The sequence below is a fragment of the Musca autumnalis genome, unplaced genomic scaffold, assembly GCF_047663935.1.
Source record: "Musca autumnalis isolate F117 unplaced genomic scaffold, ASM4766393v1 scaffold_2, whole genome shotgun sequence".
Taxonomy (NCBI): domain Eukaryota; kingdom Metazoa; phylum Arthropoda; class Insecta; order Diptera; family Muscidae; genus Musca; species Musca autumnalis.
This window is the reverse complement of record NW_027411755.1, coordinates 98,198,125-98,217,321: the sequence shown is the minus strand read 5'-3', so window position 1 is coordinate 98,217,321 and position 19,197 is coordinate 98,198,125. Positions and strand designations below refer to the sequence as shown.

Here is a 19,197-nt window from a genome sequence, read left to right as displayed (position 1 = left end):
GCAAATGTGTTTTTGTACATTAACGCGGATACTTGGCCACAGAAATGTATTTTCTTCATGACAAACGCTTTTTTGCGCAGACTTTGAAGTTATGAGTTGGCTTTGAACGCTAACACGCCATGACAACATTTTTTGATATGTTTTTCAAGGACGTGGGTTCAAATCCCAGCCGGGCTCAGCCTGTTTCTTATTTTTTGAAAATTTGCCTTTTTTAGGGCGAAGATCATTTTTTAATGATTTTTGTTAATTTTCTCGTTTAGAGTTAAGCTTGACGATCTGAATTTATTTGCAAGTGAAAAAGGAAAGCCAAGGACTCGAACCCACATAGTCACCAAATTACGTTACCTGGTTTCATTGGTGGTAAAGCAAATCTTCGGACGTATCGACTATGTAATGGCTTCTCTGTCCTAGAACTTATCGTTTTTCAAAATGCAAATGTGTTTTTGTACATTAACGCGGATACTTGGCCACAGAAATGTATTTTCTTCATGACAAACGCTTTTTTGCGCAGACTTTGAAGTTATGAGTTGGCTTTGAACGCTAACACGCCATGACAACATTTTTTGATATGTTTTTCAAGGACGTGGGTTCAAATCCCAGCCGGGCTCAGCCTGTTTTTTATTTTTTGAAAATTTGCCTTTTTTAGGGCGAAGATCATTTTTTAATGATTTTTGTTAATTTTCTCTTTTAGAGTTAAGCTTGACGATCTGAAATTATTTGCAAGTGAAAAAGGAAAGCCAAGGACTCGAACCCACATATTCACCAAATTACGTTACCTGGTTTCATTGGTGGTAAAGCAAATCTTCGGACGTATCGACTATGTAATGGCTTCTCTGTCCTAGAACTTATCGTTTTCAAAATGCAAATGTGTTTTTGTACATTAACGCGGATACTTGGCCACAGAAATGTATTTTCTTCATGACAAACGCTTTTTTGCGCTGACTTTGAAGTTATGAGTTGGCTTTGAACGCTAACACGCCATGACAACATTTTTTGATAGGTTTTTCAAGGACGTGGGTTCAAATCCCAGCCGGGCTCAGCCTGTTTTTTATTTTTTGAAATTTTGCCTTTTTTAGGGCGAAGATCATTTTTTAATGATTTTTGTTAATTTTCTCGTTTAGAGTTAAGCTTGATGATCTGAAATTATTTGCAAGTGAAAAAGGAAAGCCAAGGACTCGAACCCACATAGTCACCAAATTACGTTACCTGGTTTCATTGGTGGTAAAGCAAATCTTCGGACGTATCGACTATGTAATGGCTTCTCTGTCCTAGAACTTATCGTTTTTCAAAATGCAAATGTGTTTTTGTACATTAACGCGGATACTTGGCCACAGAAATGTATTTTCTTCATGACAAACGCTTTTTTGCGCTGACTTTGAAGTTATGAGTTGGCTTTGAACGCTAACACGCCATGACAACATTTGTTGATATGTTTTTCAAGGACGTGGGTTCAAATCCCAGCCGGGCTCAGCCTGTTTTTTATTTTTTGAAATTTTGCCTTTTTTAGGGCGAAGATCATTTTTTAATGATTTTTGTTAATTTTCTCGTTTAGAGTTAGGCTTGATGATCTGAAATTACCACCAATGAAACCAGGTAACGTAATTTGGTGACTATGTGGGTTCGAGTACTTCTTTTATATTTGCAATTTCCTTATATAAACGACGTAACCAAATCAACTCCTTGCAAGCTTCACTAGCAGCAATAATTTCCGCTTCTGTGGTTGAGGTTGATACTATTTTCTGTCGTTGACTTGACTATGAGACAGCAGATCCAGCATAAGTGGCTACAATAGCCGAAGTAGATCTACCGGTCTCAATACATCCTCCAAAATCTGAATCGCTATAACATTCGAGAACTTTTTGTTCTTTTCTTTCATATTTGAGGACTTTTGTTAAAGTTCCAGATATATATCTAAAAACTCTCTTCACTTTTAAAACATCTTCATGAGTAGGATTTTCCAAATGCCTGGATAAATAGCAAACGCTGTAAGCAAGATCAGGTCGTGTTCCAAGCATTAGATACATTAAAGCTCCAATCGCTTGTCTATACGGAAATTCTGTTTTTGCTTTCCATTCTTTATTGGATGCTGTAATTTTCTCCATGGGCGTTGAAACAGATTTGCATTCCATAAAATTAAATCTTTTTAAAATCCGCTTGGCGTATGCTTCTTAGTTGACCTTTATGTAGCCCTTAGTGCTTTTAATTTCAAGTCCAAGAAAATAATTGGCTTCTTTTGTTGTTATTTTGAATTCAGTTTTTTAATCTTCTAAAAGTGTCTCTAACTCATCTCTATCCGTGGCTGCCACTAGTCCATCATCAACATACAATGCAACAATTAACTTCTTTCCACTCCGTTCTCTAATGTATAAGCATGGATCAGCCGCACTTACTTTCAAACCTAGTTTTTCAAAATAACTCCCAATTTTCTTATTCCAACATCTTGGAGCTTGTTTCAATCCATATAAACTTCTTTTCAATTGACACACTTTTCTAGTGCCATCGTTAAACCCTTCAGGCTGTTCCATATAAATAACTTCTTCTAGTTCTCCATATAGAAAAGCTGTAGAAACATCAAACTGCAACATATGTAAGTTTTCTGTTGCAGCAACACTTATTAGTGATCTTATTGTCGACATTCTTGCGACTGGACTGAACGTTTGATCATAGTTTAAACCCGTTTCTTGTATAAACCCTTTTATCACCAGTCTTGCTTTATATTTATCAACGCTTCCATCTGCGTTCTGTTTTACACGAAAGACCCACTTTGCCGGGAGTGCCTTCGTACCATCCGGTAATTCTGTCAATAACCAAGTATTATTTTCATGCAAGGACTTAATCTCATTTTCATTGCTGAAATCCATTCATTTTTCTCATTGCAATTTTTTGAAACGTTAGTGTCTATTTCTTGAGCTATTAACACATAGTCATTATATTTTGAATTTGAGAGAAGTGTACGGTCTCTAAGTCGCTTTGATATTGGTTCTTCTTCCTCTGTATCGGAATCTTTTAATCGCTTAAAATGACACTCATCATTATCAGAACCTTGGAAGTCTTCTTCTAAACTTAGATCATCTCCATTTTCTGTTGCTTCAACATTACTTTCAATTCCTGCCTTATTTTCCAATTCTTCCGGCACATCCTCATATTCATTAGCATCTTCGGCAAAATTATTTTCAATTCCTGTATTGTTTTCTAATTCTTCTGGTACATCTTCATATTCATTTGCATGTTCCGACGAGGTATCTGAAACTTCTTTATGGTTTCGGCTTATAAATGGCACGTTAATCTTTGTGTCATCAGAAGTCTGAAGCTTCTTCTCATGGCTTCCACTTGCAGACAGTGAATCCCCTTTGGAATTTATTTGAAATTCATTTTTGCAAGACTTAATTTTTTCTTCAAATTTTACATCTCTTGAAACTTGAACCGTTCGACTTCCTGGAATATAAATCCGATACCTTTCATCTCCATCATAACCCACTAAAAATCCTTTTTGAGCCTTCTTGTCCATTTTTCTACGAATTTGTTGCGGTGTGTGTACATAGCACTTTGATCCAATTATTCGTAAATGGTTTATCCTTGGTTTCTTCCCAAGCCATAGTTCATAGGGACTTACACCTTTAACAGACGACTTTGATGTTCTGTTCAAAATGTAAATTGACGTTTTCACTAATTCTGCCCATATTGATTCAGGAAATGTTATTTCGGGATTTGAATACTTAAATGTCCTAGCCATTTCAACAATTGTTCTATTTTCCCGTTCACATCTTCCATTTTGTTGCGACGTATAAGGTGCAGTTAATTTCTGGGTTATGCCATTTTCAGATAATATTCTTTTCACATCCTTGTTATTGAATTCTAATCCGTTGTCACTTAAAAATGTTTTAACTACATGACCATTACACTTTGCATGAGCCAACATTTGTACAAGGGTATCTTTCACCTCTGATTTATTTTTAGCTACATATCCATATCTGTATTTTGTATAATCATCTTTGTAAACAATAAGGTACCTGTAACCTTGAAACGAAGTATGGAATGGACCACAGACATCAGCAGATATAAGCTCACCTGGAGCAGTTGCATTTTCTCTCCTTCCAAAAGTTTTTCTGCTTGATTTTCCGTAAACACAAGGTTCACAAATTTCATTTCCCAAATTAACTTTTATATTGAAATTCTGTTTTAATTTGTCTTGAACATGGCGTTTATTCTTGGTGTCCCCATCTCTCATGATAAAGTTGAAGCATAGACGTATCTCCAACCGTTAAACACACATTCTCAGCTTTGGTAGGTTTTGGGTATATTGACGCTTTAAAAAGATTCCCTTTTATTGATCTACTTCCATTTAAAAGCGTTTGTCCATTCACAACCAACCAACACTTTGTTGAAGTTGATTTAAAGCTACTATTCGGATTTTGATCCTGTGTGGCCAAAACTGAAAACAAATTTCTTGAAATGTCGGGTACATACCACACATCCATAAGAGTTAATTTTAAATTTTTTTCGTTGACCTTCGAAATTATTTCAATATTCCCCTTTCCATATGCTTTAATAATCTCTTTTCCTGCAGCCTGTATTACTTGCGGTTCGTTGAACTTGACAAATTCAGAAAAAAGTTCGAAATCATTAGTGACATGCTTTGTAGCACCATTGTCAATCCACCAATCACTTCCATATGATACCCTTTGTTCCTTTTTGTTAGCACTAAGAGCGGTATTGACATTAACGGGGGCGGAATGCTTCGCAGGTCTTCCATCTGCAATCCATTTACGGCAATTCTTTACCCAATGCCCCTTCTTCTTACAATAAAAACAAGAGTCCTCTTTCTTTGTATATTTCTTCGCGTCCTTATCCCGGATATTTCTTTTGGGCTTCACAAATAGTGCTTCTTGGTTATTCTTGGAATCGGTGATACCTTTTTGAAAGTTCCTTTCAAATAGGCATATTTGCATCAGTAACTCATCCAACGATTTGTCTTCATCCTTTGTTAGCATCATCCAACTTGAACGGAATATTTCATACGAGGAAGGTAAAATATGCAGGATCTTACAAATGAGGAGCATATCTGGCAAAATATGTTCTCCCTTAGTCCTCAATCCATTGTTGAGTTCATCCCACAGGCCTCTAAGTTTAGCAATATGTGTCGAAGCATCTTGCTCTTCTTCCCATTTGAACGAAAAAAGTTCAATACAAATCTTAAATAGTTGGTCCTTTGACGTGGCTTCAAAAATATTCACTAGCGCTTTCCAGGTTTCATAGGCATTTTCTTTATCCATAACTTTTTGGTACACCTCATCTGTTATGGTATTGGTTAAAATAGTTTTCGCATATGCGTTAGCCTTACGATAAAATTCGATCTTTTTTCTGGGCTCTCTTGCTTGAGCCTCGTTTGCTCCATTTTCGAGTGGTCCTGGTTTCTCAATTTTGTTGTCGATGACATCCAAAGCGCCTTCATAAAAATCCAAAATATCTCTGACTTTTCTTTTCCATATTGGCCAGTCCGATGCGCAAGATAATGGCTTCAAATTCTTCATAAATTCCATTATTTCTATTTGTTGTTCTCCTTTTGTGGCAGATATCCTTTTTATATCCTTTTATTTATATCCATAAGCCTTCCTTTGGAAAGAAAATCCTTGTTCCTTTTTTTATTTGACAACGAAAAACTTATTTTATTTTCGAGACTGGGCTCATAACCTATTGTGTTCAATGTTATTCAATAAAAAAATATTACAAAAAATGTTCATGAGTTCATGACTAAAAACAATTGTTTTAAAACACAAAGCATATTTAGTTTCATATAACAACAATATATGTAATAGTATAGTGTTTACTTAGTGTTTAAGTTAGAATTGATTATTACATTTAAATTGGTCCTATGAATTGCATAGACATATTCGTTGAAATCTCCTCATTCCCATTTATTACACCCCTGTAATAGTATGAGAGATTTCAACGAATATTCACTTGACAACCGCCCTCTTGAAGCATCTATGCAGATGTCAACACAATATAAACCAAACATAATAAACAAAAAGATCGATCGACCGCTTGAATCGCAAGCAACACCCGCGCTTTATCGTAAGCATCTCTTGTACATATCGTTGTAATTATTCGAAAAGGTAATATTGTTTACCAATAAATAAATACACGGCAATCGAGCCAAACCCTTTACTAAAACTATCGTGTTTTTATTTTATTTCTTATTTCTTTTTATATCGACGGCCACTCGTACGCATTGGGCGTACTGGCTCCATTGGGGAGTCTTTGCAACACTTGTTCCCCCCAAGTCCCTATAGTGCGGACTAAACATTTGGTCGCTTCGGGCCGAATAAACATTTGGTCAATTCGAGCCGGATTGGATCATCGCTTTGATTTTGGAAAGACTAATAAATAATATACAGTCCATTAATCCTGCATTACAAGCTGCGTATAGTGCAAAGTGAGCTTTAAAATAAAAACAAGTGTTCGTTCGTTTGTTTGTGGCCATCTCGTTTTACAACGTCACAGATTCCCTCTTTTTGTCGGTCGGTCAAAGTCCAAATCGTGGACAGACGTACAGACATACGGGAATAACAAAATCAAAACAAAAATAATAAATATTTTGTTCCAAATATTTCGCTTATTTTTCGTTCTTTTTCTCCTAATTTGTCATTGTAAATTTCATTTACTTATTGCTTTGTTGTTGCAGAAAGTGTTAAAATATTACCCAAATCTACATTGATTTGCATTGATTTCGTTTTCGCTAGCTTTAGCAGTGTAAATATTCAAACATACTTTCATAAATACATCGTTTACATATTTACACTGCACGGCCTATTCGTGGTCCCTTCTGCTTTGATTAACACACGTTCGTATATCTACATACTCCAGCATCGTCGCTTTGTCGTACCGTCTAGTCGGTCAGTAAGTGGCTTGCATGCAAATATATACACACACGCATGTACGCATAAATATTGCATTTTTGGGCATTCCTCTTTTTGTCGTGTCCGTTTTTATTGCACAGTAACCCGCCGGTGTATTATTACACAGTACCCGGTCAGTAAATTAGTACTGTGACACATATTATTATATTTTATAGTAAATATAATAAATCGGTGTCAGGGAACTTTTTAATAAAATTTTTGGACATTTTGGAATTGCGTGCACACTACAATTGGTCAATTGGACCTTTTCTTGTGTAGGGAGTTATTTAAAAATATTTATTGTGATGCATATAATTTCTTAGAATTTCAATATAGTTTGAATTTTTCCTTGCATTTTTGGACACAAATACCCCACATTCGGTGGCTATTTGTATAAATTCGATATTGCACGCACCCTACAGTCGCTCAATTGGATTTGTTCTTGTGTAGGGAGCTTTTTACTCGAATTTTGTAATTTTTTTGGAATTTCAATATAGTTTGAAATTTGTGTTGCATTTTTGGACCCAAAAACACTACAATCGGTGGTTCTTTGTAAATATTTGATATTGCGTGCACCCTACAATTGTACTTTTCCTTGTTCACGGCGTATTTTAGCCATATTTTTAGCGAATTTTGTAATTTTTGTCTGAAATTTAGATTTTGTTCAAATTTCTTGTTGCACTTTTGCTCAAATATACATTACATTCGGTAGTTATTTGTGGATTTTTGGTTCACATTAGATATTTATTATTGGTTTTACTCCAAAATAACATATTATAGTGCAGTTTTTGATAATTATCATATTCAGATTGTTGGTACATTAAATAATAATTTACAACTTTTGCATAGACTTTGGAATTAAAATATTGGTTTTAAATTCTAAGGCACTTTGGTTGCTCAGAGGCAATTGCTAATTGTATTTTTGTTTGCAAAACTTAGTGAATTTTTGTGAAATTTTGAATATCGTTTCGAATTTAAGATTGCGATTTTAAATTAGCACGCTACAATTGGTAGCTTGAGAATTTCTCCTTTTGTGGAAAATATTTTAGTGTGCATTTTAGCGATATTAAATATAGTTTAAAATTTTCAATCTGAAAATTTCCGCTACAATTGCCAAAGATAATCCTGTTGGATGTTTCATTGATTTTCGTTGAGAAATCAGTTTATTTGGTTAAATATTTCATTTAATCAAACTTATCTTTTCTTCAGTGTTTTGATATTTTATTTCTGGATAAAATTGAGTTTGTCGCACATTATTTTCTAGTCATTTCGTTGACATTATTATTAGTTGAACTCTGTTTACGATTTTGTTGATTTTGATTTGTCTGCAATCTGTGCACTAAAAATGGCTTTCACTCCTATGACTTTATTCATTCTTGCTTCTAAGTCTATCGTGACTTTCGCCGCAAACCTCAGCGCATTAAAAGAAGAGGACATTGACTTTTTTGACCTTGAAGTTAGGAGTGAAGAAATTGGAAAATTGTGGAAGAACTTACAGGAAGCTTTTAATAAATGCCTCTCTTCTATAGAAAATCCCGAAAAACTAAATATCATTCAAGAAAAGTATAAGGAGACGCATCAAAAATGTATAAATTGTTCGTCAACAATAAATAGATTGTTGTTAAAGTTTAGTAGTTCTGCTAAAATGTCCCCGTACTCATTGGAAAATAGTTCGGTAGATTCCTTAACGGAGCATCCCGGTGATATTTCTTCGAAAATCCTGTCGTGTGATGCAAATGTTAAAGACCTGAGTTTGTCGTCCCACACTTCTCGTGATGTGGGTACCCAGGTATCTAATTCTACAATATCGAATATTGAGAAACCTAGAGCAGGCCCAAACTTCATGGTTGATCTTCCAAATTTTAATAGCAATCGTAATCTTGCGTTACCTCCTTTGGATGTTGAGGTTTTCAATGCAAATATTCTAAATTGGCCCACTTTCAGAGATTTGTTTAGTGCGGTTTATATAAATAACTCCCAGTTGACAGATATTGAACGCTTGTGTCATCTGGTGAGTAAAACTAGTGGTGAGGCTCGAGAAATCGTCTCGAAGTTTCCTCTGACTCATAGGAGTTTCAATCTTGCGTGGAATGAATTGAACTCCACATACGATAATCCACGTTTGCTTGTCCACAGCCAATTGAAATCGTTGTTTTCGCTTCCTGTGTTGGATCAGGAAACTAGTTTGGGACTTAAGTCAATACAACGTGAGATCAATAGTTGCCTTTCGGCAATGGCAATTTATGAAATACCTACGGATAATTGGGATCCGATTGTGGTTTTCATTTGTTTGCAAAAATTGCCTCAGATCACTCATGCTTTATGGGAGCAGTGTGTGAAAAATAAGTCTCGTCTTTCAACTTGGAAAGAATTAGATGCATTCTTGACAGAGAGAATTCGTACTCTTCTGTGTTTGCATGAGATGAGAAGTGTTGGCACTTTGTATAATTCGACTTGTAAAGTGTCTACTAAATCTTGTACTTCTCCTCTCTCTTCTCCCAGTCCCAAACTATTCTCGACACCTCTTCCATCGTCGCCCAAGACTTGTTGCCTTCTTTGTGCAGAGCAGCAACATCAATTAAATGTTTGCCAGCGGTTCGTAAATTGTACGCCGTTGGAAAGATATAAATTGGTCAAAAGGCATCGTTTGTGTGTGAATTGCCTTCAGAAGGGACACGAGGTCAAAAATTGTAAAAGTCGTTCTTGTCGAAAGTGCAACCAGAGACATCACACTCTGTTGCATCGAGATCGCTCTATCGTGAGTAGTCGGAGTCAAATTGTGACTCCCAGAAGTTCGAAGTTGTCTGCTTCAGCTTCCACTTTGCGGCCTGGAACTTTAAATAGTAGCAGTAATTCTTTGTCTACACCTAGCGTTCCATCGGCATCGGTCGGTAATGTAGTTCGAAAAACATTCCACGTTACGCAGGAAAGAAAAGTTCTATTGGGAACAGCGCTGGTGAATATCGTTCACCAAGGTGTTTCTTTTCCTGCTAGGGCGTTGATCGACCCCGCTTCTGAGTCGTCCCTCATTTCGGAAAGACTTCAGAAAGATCTGAAACTCCAAGTTCAATTCACTAAATCGACCATCTCTGGAGTTCATGGGACTGTCGCAGCTACGTGTCCTAAAAGTTGTTTATTGAAACTTCGCAGTCGTGGTGACAGGTCGTCCATTTTTCAAACTTCCGCGTTGGTTGTAGATTCCATATCAGGAAATCTTCCAACATTTTCGGTCACTTCGGACCTTAAGGAAGACGTGACGAATATAGTTTTGGCAGATCCTCAATTCGGCGAATCGCGCCCCGCAGATATTTTGATAGGAGCAGACTTGTACCCGAAGATAATTAAAAATCATTCTCTTCGACTTTCGTCTGGTTCGCTGCTCGCTCAAAATACATCGTTTGGGTGGATCATTACTGGCCCTGTCCTATAAATTGTGGTTTTCGTAGATCGTACGGAAAATCGTTGTAAAACGGCCCAACCAAACAAGGCGAACGTTAGCTCACGTTGCACTATCGTTCGCAGGGTCCCTAATGGCCCTTTCGTTAGCCAGGTCTATAGTGATCTGCACAACAGCTGGGTCCCTAATGGCCCAGTCGCTTGAGTGGTCCCTCATGACCATATTAACCGCGGGGTCCCTAATGGCCCGGGGTCCCTAATGGCCCAATCGTTTAGTTTGTAAGCATATCACATGGTCCCTAATGGCCATATTTACCGCGGGGTCCCTAATGGCCCGGGGTCCCTCATGGCCCATCGTTTAGCATGTAAGAATGTTTTTGAAAAAATGATATGCTAAAAAAAAGAAAAAAAATTGTTTGAAAAAATGTAAAAGGTTATGCTCACGCCTGCACTATACTACAGCTTAATACTTTTGTATACATATATCGTTATAATGGAATCTGTTAAAACATTTGGATGTTTCAAGGGAGGCGGCAAATGTTTAAGTTAGAATTGATTATTACATTTAAATTGGTCCTATGAATTGCATAGACATATTCGTTGAAATCTCCTCATTCCCATTTATTACACCCCTGTAATAGTATGAGAGATTTCAACGAATATTCACTTGACAACCGCCCTCTTGAAGCATCTATGCAGATGTCAACACAATATAAACCAAACATAATAAACAAAAAGATCGATCGACCGCTTGAATCGCAAGCAACACCCGCGCTTTATCGTAAGCATCTCATATATATCGTTGTAATTATTCGAAAAGGTAATATTGTTTACCAATAAATAAACACACGGCAATCGAGCCAAACCCTTTACTAAAACTATCGTGTTTTTATTTTATTTCTTATTTCTTTTTATATCGACGGCCACTCGTACGCATTGGGCGTACTGGCTCCATTGGGGAGTCCCCAAGTCCCTATAGTGCGGACTAAACATTTCGTCGCTTCGGGCCGAATAAACACTTAGAAAACATATTCAACACATATTTAAATTTTTCATCAAAAGTCGAAAATTACAAAAAAAAATGATTTTTTGAATAGCTTGGGTTTTAGGCCAATTGCGTGGAAATGCATAGGTCAAGTGAAGCTTTATAAGCTTGGATTGACAGATTACAGGCAATACTTTAACAAAATGCAAAAACCCCACAAAAACATTCGAAAAAACCAGAGTTTTACGTCAATTTTTCAACCATTTTTTGTGGCGTTTAAACGACAAGTGGCCTTTTCTGGGTTAATTAAGAGGCCTAAAAAGGCCATGTTTATATTATAGCCTTTTGAAGGGTTAACCTTCTTAATCAGGATTTATTTGATGTATACGCAAAGGAATTGACATTTGAAACCCAGATTGATGACATTTTTGTAGAAATCGTTTTTTTAGCCACAATAATATATTGGTAAAGTTTTTTATCAAAATTTGCCATTGTAAGGACGAGAAAGTCTATAGTTTCGGATCTTGCCACATGTCCTCATCAGTTCCATTATTTGTTTTTTATTTTGTGGATGTGCTCCGACGAATTTATTTCACAAAAATTTGTAGACTTACACTATGCAAGGCTGAAAATGCAAACAACTTCTAGTTTGCATTTTTTGAAAGGACATATTAAGACTACAGAAACCTTAGTAGGCTTTTTTCCTGTAAGATCCAGTTCGGATTTTATGGCCTCATCTGAACCGGGCTAAAACTACAGTTTTTTGCATTTATCGCTCCTTTATCTCAGAAACGATTAGGAATCTGAGCTTGCTGTTTTTGGCAATACTGTAGCCTTAAACTAGTAGAACTTATCTTTTGAACATACCACATAAGAAAAACACCATTTAGGGCATCATAATCGATAAAATATAGAAAATTTTACCAAATTGCTGAAATTCTGGTCAATATCAGCTCAACTATTGGGTGTCAGCTAAGCTATTGGAGTTGAGCCAAGTAAACTGTTGCAAAAATCTTCTAAATAAAGTTCTCAGCAATTCTTCAGAACATTATGAAACTCTAAAGTGCTTACTCTAAAGCCACACGCTGAAACTTTCATACGAAACTTTCCCATTATTTTGGCGTTCATAGTAGAGTTGTATAGTTCATGAACGAACTAGTTCAATTGAACGATTCATTGAAAAGAGCGTATGAACTAGATCAGTCGATATAGTTCATTATAGTTCAATAGTTCACTGAACTATAATCAGTCGGTGACCGTACGATCAACGAACGATTCACAATCTAGTTCAACATGTCGTCCACAAATACATAAAGTGACGGCGTCGTCTATGTCGAGGGATGCCTTCGTAATGTGATCAGTTTGTTTATGTTTTGGATCAAGGTACATGGAATAGCTGTCCGAAAATGGAGATTTCTACAAAAACATAGGGACATAACATATTACAATATGTCGAATCGATTACCTAATGAATCTGCCTTTTTGGATAGAAAAAAATGGAAAACATAAAAAGAAACACACACGCACAAAGCTTTTACGCAATGAAAATTTCTACACACACACAGACAACATAAGATTTTTTTGCCAGCCACCTAAATGAAGTATGTTTTTTTCTAAAATTAATTAATCTTTCTTTAAGAATGCAATAAAACTATGTAAATGTAATATTTTTGTTATGGAGTAGTTAAATTATATTAGTCTTTTGTTTGTTTGTATTTGGTGTATGTATGCGTTTTCATCAAACTACCGATTAAGAGCCGGTGAACGATTTTTATCCGAATGATTGAACTGGACAGTGAACTATGAACTAGATTACTGGCCTAGTTCAGTTTAAAGAGCTGAGCTATTGAACTAGATCTTTCAAATGAACTAGATTGTACAACTCTAGTTCATAGATCGAGTTCCATACTAAGGTAATTTTATGAAATTACTGTATTGGGGGACTCGACCTAAGAATGACAAAATTATGGGAAAGTTTCGTATAAAAGTTTCAGCGTGTGGCTTTAGAGTTACTTCATGTTGTTACAGCGGTAATTTCATCATATCGCTCATTTACTCAAAGAGTGACATAACTCAAAAAATGCGTTTTCTGAGTTAGCAATTTCTATTTTTTCTACGACTTCTACTTTATCTTGTGTAAAATTTTCATACTGATATCTCAAAAACTCGACGAGTTACAGCTCATTTACTACGAGTTTCGCATAATTCAACATAAATGTTTTTTGAGTTTATGAAGCACAAAAACACTTCAAATCATGCTTGATCATGCACAGAAATTTAGCACTGATAAATGGCTATCTGGTTGCACAATATGGTCCAAGTAGTTTTTTTAGTTTTAGTGCAATAATCTTTTTAATTTGGGAAGTCAAATTTCAATCGCCAACTTAAAACGCGTTTTTCTCGAAATTTGATTTTTCGAGATGTGTCACTCTTTGAGTAAATGAGCGATATCTTTTCCAACACAGTTCACACCAACAGCATTTTTGATTTTACCACATTATTGACATATTTATTAAATCGTCGTTTAAAAATTTACTGAAAACAACGTGATAGAGCATTTTACAACAATGGCATGTTCTGAAGAGATGTGTATTACGCCCCAGCGAATATTTTTTCAAAAAATATTAAGAAAAAGTTAATGGTTTTGGAGATATAGTGCGATATGTATACAAATTATGGAAATTTTCGATATTTTATAATATTTGAGGCAATAAATGTAGTTTTTCGAGTTCACCATTTCTCCAAATATTTTATTCTTGCCCTTATCTACAAATTTGCTTCAGAGGTCAGTTGAAGATTCACATAGGTTTCAGAGATATAGCCATGGTAGAACAAGAAAAGGTAGCAGCAATACCCAGCTGACTGAACTGGGTTGTAGTGTTAGTGTCAAATTCCATTCGACATTTTATGTATTTATTTCTATGTTCGATGTATATTAGGGATATATATTTTTGAAGAACAAATTTATTCATCACAAAAAAAAACTATTTCCCATAAAGACGGCTTCATATCATTGACATGTAACCTCCTCCAGGTCCGAACGACATGCCGCACACTAAAACACCGCTTATAGAGGCGGTACAATATTTGTTAATATGTGTGGTATTTTCTTAAACTTGAAAAGAATTAAGCCCTAATAAACATGTGCTTTTTTGTTTTCAAAAGCAAATGATTGAAACATCTTCTCTTTTTTCAATGAATTACCAGGGACCCGAAACATTTTTGCAAGTATTCTACTTTCTGCGAGAAATTATGCATTTAGTGGAATGATATGGAAACATTCAAATTGAAAATCTAACGAGTTTTCATTCATGTTTTCCAAAATATTCAATCAAATGTGAAAAATTATTAGTTTTTTAAATTCCAATAATTTATAGACATTTCCTTGTTTTGTTTACATTTACGTTGACACTAAGGTTTACAAACAAAAACAAATTCCTTTGTGGTTGTTGTTCGAGTTGTATTTGTTGTAGTATTAACTTTACCTTGTATTTGTTCTACCATGAGATATAGCCCAGAATTGCTTTGAAAAGTCAATATTTAACCATGTTTAGATGGGGCCATAAAATCCAAGCTGGATATGACAAACACCGACAAGGGTTTTTGTCTTTTGGGTCTGTACTTTCAAAAGATCTTCAGCTCAAATTGTTTGCACAAATTTACCTTAAAAATATTGCACAGTGTTATTGTGTATTTTTTTATTTATAACCTAACAATATTTGTGTTCCAGCACCTGAAATTTTCAAATGTTGGGCACAAAATTCATGTATTCCAAAAAGTAGCAAAACTTGCACTTCTCTTTAAACAAAAATGGCGCTGAATGACGCTCTCTTCTGCTATTTTCTACCACAAAAATTTGGGTTAGAATTCGGAGCCTTTAATCCATTCGATAATAAATAATCTCTTGACTAAATTGGTCCTTTTTATGTTTTGCAGAAACCCATTTTGTATGGAAAATTCTATGTTACTTGTCGAGTTGTCGACTTTTGTTGCTATTTAAATAGAAGACAGTTAGAGAACACCAAACAGAATTTCATTCAAGTGTCTCAGAAAAACAGGCCATTAATTTTATTTTCAATAATTTTGTTTGACACTGTATAAGTGTATACAGGCTATCTTCATAAACTTGTTTATAATATGATTACTCCGAGTGTGTGCAAATAGTTAACTGTAAAAATTAATCAATTCTGCATACATCACATAATCGCATCAATCCGTGATTACACCATTTGTAAGTTACTATGGAGTTCACAAAAGAAATGACAACTCAAAATATAATCGCAATGACATAGTTTTTCGCGGCAAACAATGATTTGCTTTAAATAATTCATTGTACACGCGTATAGAATAAATGTAAATATAAAACATGTTAATTCCTCCAGTTGGAGCAGACATCCAAACATATTTCGTAATAGAGATGGATAATGATACACATATGTATGTTCATACATACGTACATATGTATGTACATACTCGTTTATATTTATTTATGGCATTGACATTACAAATATGTACAACTATATTCCTCTTGGATATTAAAATTAAATGTTTGAAATTCTATTTTGTATAAATACTTATGGTTTTCTAAAAGTTGCATAGTCCTGTACAAGGTCATGAAAATGTAATATTTTGTTTTAACAGTCAAATAGCTGTCGAAAAAGTCAAGTTGACGTAAAGAGTACATATCGTCACCATAAATGCCCGAAGACGTAACCCACAAAACCTAAACTTTACAAGAGAAGCAAAAATGTTGCAAAATGAAAAACTGTTTGGTAGAATGGGAGTTAGTAATGAAACTAAACCGCGAAAAAGCTTGGTTTTGGGATCCGTCATTACAACAACATCTGCAATATTATCCCATTTTCCGAAATACCATTTCTTAAATAGGATCGTTATTTTTGAACGTAGCTCTATGTATCAGATTCCATCAAAAAAACGAATTTAGATTTTCATGTGGGTTACGTCTTCGGGCATTTATGGTGACGATATGTATTTACTAGTATGTAGTAGTAATATGATATTTACTAAAGAATGGTTAAATACGAAGTAATAGGTACTATAATGTTATGACTGATAGACACGGACATACAATTTTAGTGAACAAGTATTAAAACTAAAAGTGTTAATGTCAGGAAAATATACACTGCGAAGATATGAGTGTTCACAGATTTACGCATGAAGCAATGGAATATCAATTTAGATATAACGTATGGAAAAGTTTGCTAATATTTCTGGTTTTTGGGTTTTATAATTTTATATGAACCTAAGATCATTCTGTGGTTGAAATAATCTCTAAAACTACTCGACCAATTTACAAACGATATGAGTATTTCGTTTTTATTTTAAAAATTGCATGTTTATGCAAGGATGTTTTTGATATATTTTATTTTTTAAAACCATAAAATTTTTTGAAACAAATTCATCTTCGTCATCTACATATCGCTCATTTACTCAAAGAATGACACATCTAAAATATCCAGTTTTGAAAAAAAGCGTTTTAAGTTGACGATTGAAATTTGACTTCCCAACTTAAAAAGATTATTACATAATATTTAAAAAAATACTTAGACCAAACGCTAGCCAGATTACTTACTTAGTTGGCCCATTACAGAACATTTGTTCCATAGACCGAACTAAGAAAAGATCTCCATTCCTCTCTGTTTTTCGCTTGACTTTTTGGAATACCGCGCCTTTCCATTTCTTCATCCACTTGATTGCTCCATCGAAGCTTAGGCCTGCCGATTCTGCGTGCACCGCCATGGGGCATGTATTCATACGCCTTTTTAGCGGGTTCATCATCGCTCATTCTCATGATATGGCCTAGCCAACGCAATCGATGCATCTCGATACGTTTAACTATATCCATGTCTTTGTATAGCTTATATAGCTCGTGGTTCATACGACGTCGATATTCACCGTCAACGCAAATCGGCCCGTAGATCTTTCGAAGAATTTTCCTCTCAAACACACCAAGCACTGCCTTATCTGCTTGCGCAAGTACCCATGCTTCGGAGCCATACATTAGCACGGGTAGTATCAGCGTTTTGTATAGTGTTATTTTTGTTTGACGAGATGTGGCTTTGTTTTTAAATTGCTTACTTAGACCATAGTAGCATCTGTTGGCCAATACAATTCTTATTCTTATTTCACAACTGATGTTGTTTGTTGTGTTTATGGCAGTGCCGAGGTAGACGAAGTCTTTAACTACCTCTAAATTGTAGGTAGGTAACGCTAGCCAGATATGAGTGCTAAATTTCTGTGTAAGATCAAGCATGATTTGAAGTATTTTAGTGCTTCAAAAACTCAAAATACTTGTTTGTTGAATCATGCCAAACTCGTAGTAAATGAGGTGTAACTCGTTGGGTTTTAGAGATTTTTTTTCTTTATTTAAGCATTTACAGTATACAATACTTAGTATACAATACTTAAACTAATGCTACGACTAGTCGCCTGGACTAACTAGTAACTTGTTTGTGACTTTAATTTGTATTTACATATATATTTGTTTTAAGCAGACTTCGTTTACACAGTAAATTAAGTTTGCCGGGAAAATCGATCAATAAGATCATGTGGTTTATACCTGTTGAGTGTTCTGTGCATGTTTCTACGTTGAGAATTGGCAGAATTAGGTTGTTGTGATGGACGTGGAGTCTCAGTTGATGTTTTTTCGCTTGACGCGTAATTTCTTCCTTGACTGATGGAACTGCTAGGTCCCTTTGGAGGTCGCTATCTCTCATGTACCACGGAGCTTTGACAATATTTCGCAGTACTTTGTTTTGAAATTTTTGGATTTGATTTATAACACTGTTTTTTGCACATCCCCAAATTTGCATTCCATATAACCGTACAGGTTTTAGGATCTGATTATATATAAGAATTTTGTTTTGTATTGATAGGTTGGAGTTTCTTCCAATTAGCCAGTTAATTTTCGAATGTTTCTTTCCACTTTAATTTGGCATCTAGAGACATACCTAGGTATTTTGCTGACTTACATATGGGGACTTTTATGTTGTCAATGATATTTCTCTTTTGACTATGTTTTTGTTTGTGAAGTATATGACGTTTGATTTTTGACTGTTCAACGTTATCTTCCATTTCTTGGTCCACATCACTATATTATTTAGAGATGATTGCAGATTTGTTGCTGATGCTTCTGCAGTTTTCCCTGTCGAGAGTATCACTGAGTCATCTGCAAATTGTTTTAGAGATATGAGCATGAAAATTTGACACAAGATAACGTAGAAGTCATAGAAAAAATTGAAATTAACTCAGAAAAAACATTGTTTGAGTTTTGCCGCTCGTTGAGTAAATGAGCGATATGTATACTGGTACATATCTTTGTTTGTTTGAAATTTTTGTATTCAAAAATTCGCTGAATATAAATACACAAATTCCTGAAAATTTCAAAGAATATTACATGATAACTTCAAAGTAAAATAGAAATTAATTTTTACAGGTTATATTAAAATTTGAAAATTGGAATATGGAGATTTCTGAGTGAAATCGGACGTTTTTTCAAAATGCGTTTTTTGATTTCCATTATTTCTTGGTATTTGATGCTGTTCGTCAGCAAAACATTTCAGAAAATTTTCAAATTTTTAACTAACCGTTCCAGAGATATCTCACATTGAAAAGGTAGAATTCTGAAAAAACTATGTGCAAAAAAACACTCATAACTTCTTTAATATTGGTCCAAGTATTTTTTTTTTTGTAGAATAATAAAAAATAGAAAAACATATTGCACAGGATCCATTTTTCGCGATTTAAAACTTGAAATCAATTTTTATCAATGATGGTACTCTTCCACTTTCTTGCAATTTTTTGTATTAAACTACGATTATCCCATTTTGTAGTGGGATTCGAACGATTACTATTTTTTCATAACATTTTAGAATTTGTCCTTTATACCAGTGTGAA

The 19,197-nt window shown here is 34.9% G+C and overlaps 1 protein-coding gene across 4 annotated transcripts in view; it reads left to right on the top strand.

Moving 5' to 3' along the window:
* LOC141394336 (alpha-N-acetylgalactosaminidase) overlaps window positions 1-19,197 on the top strand; it is a 386,219-nt gene that overhangs the window by 44,610 nt on the left and 322,412 nt on the right. Inside the window, exon 1 of one of the 4 annotated variants that reach the window (XM_073968600.1) lies at window positions 15,394-15,511. The exons of 1 other annotated variant lie outside the window; for it this stretch is intronic. The gene's annotated coding sequence lies outside the window, so the exon portion shown is untranslated. 2 more of the 4 variants (XM_073968603.1, XM_073968602.1) reach the window with 2 other exon arrangements.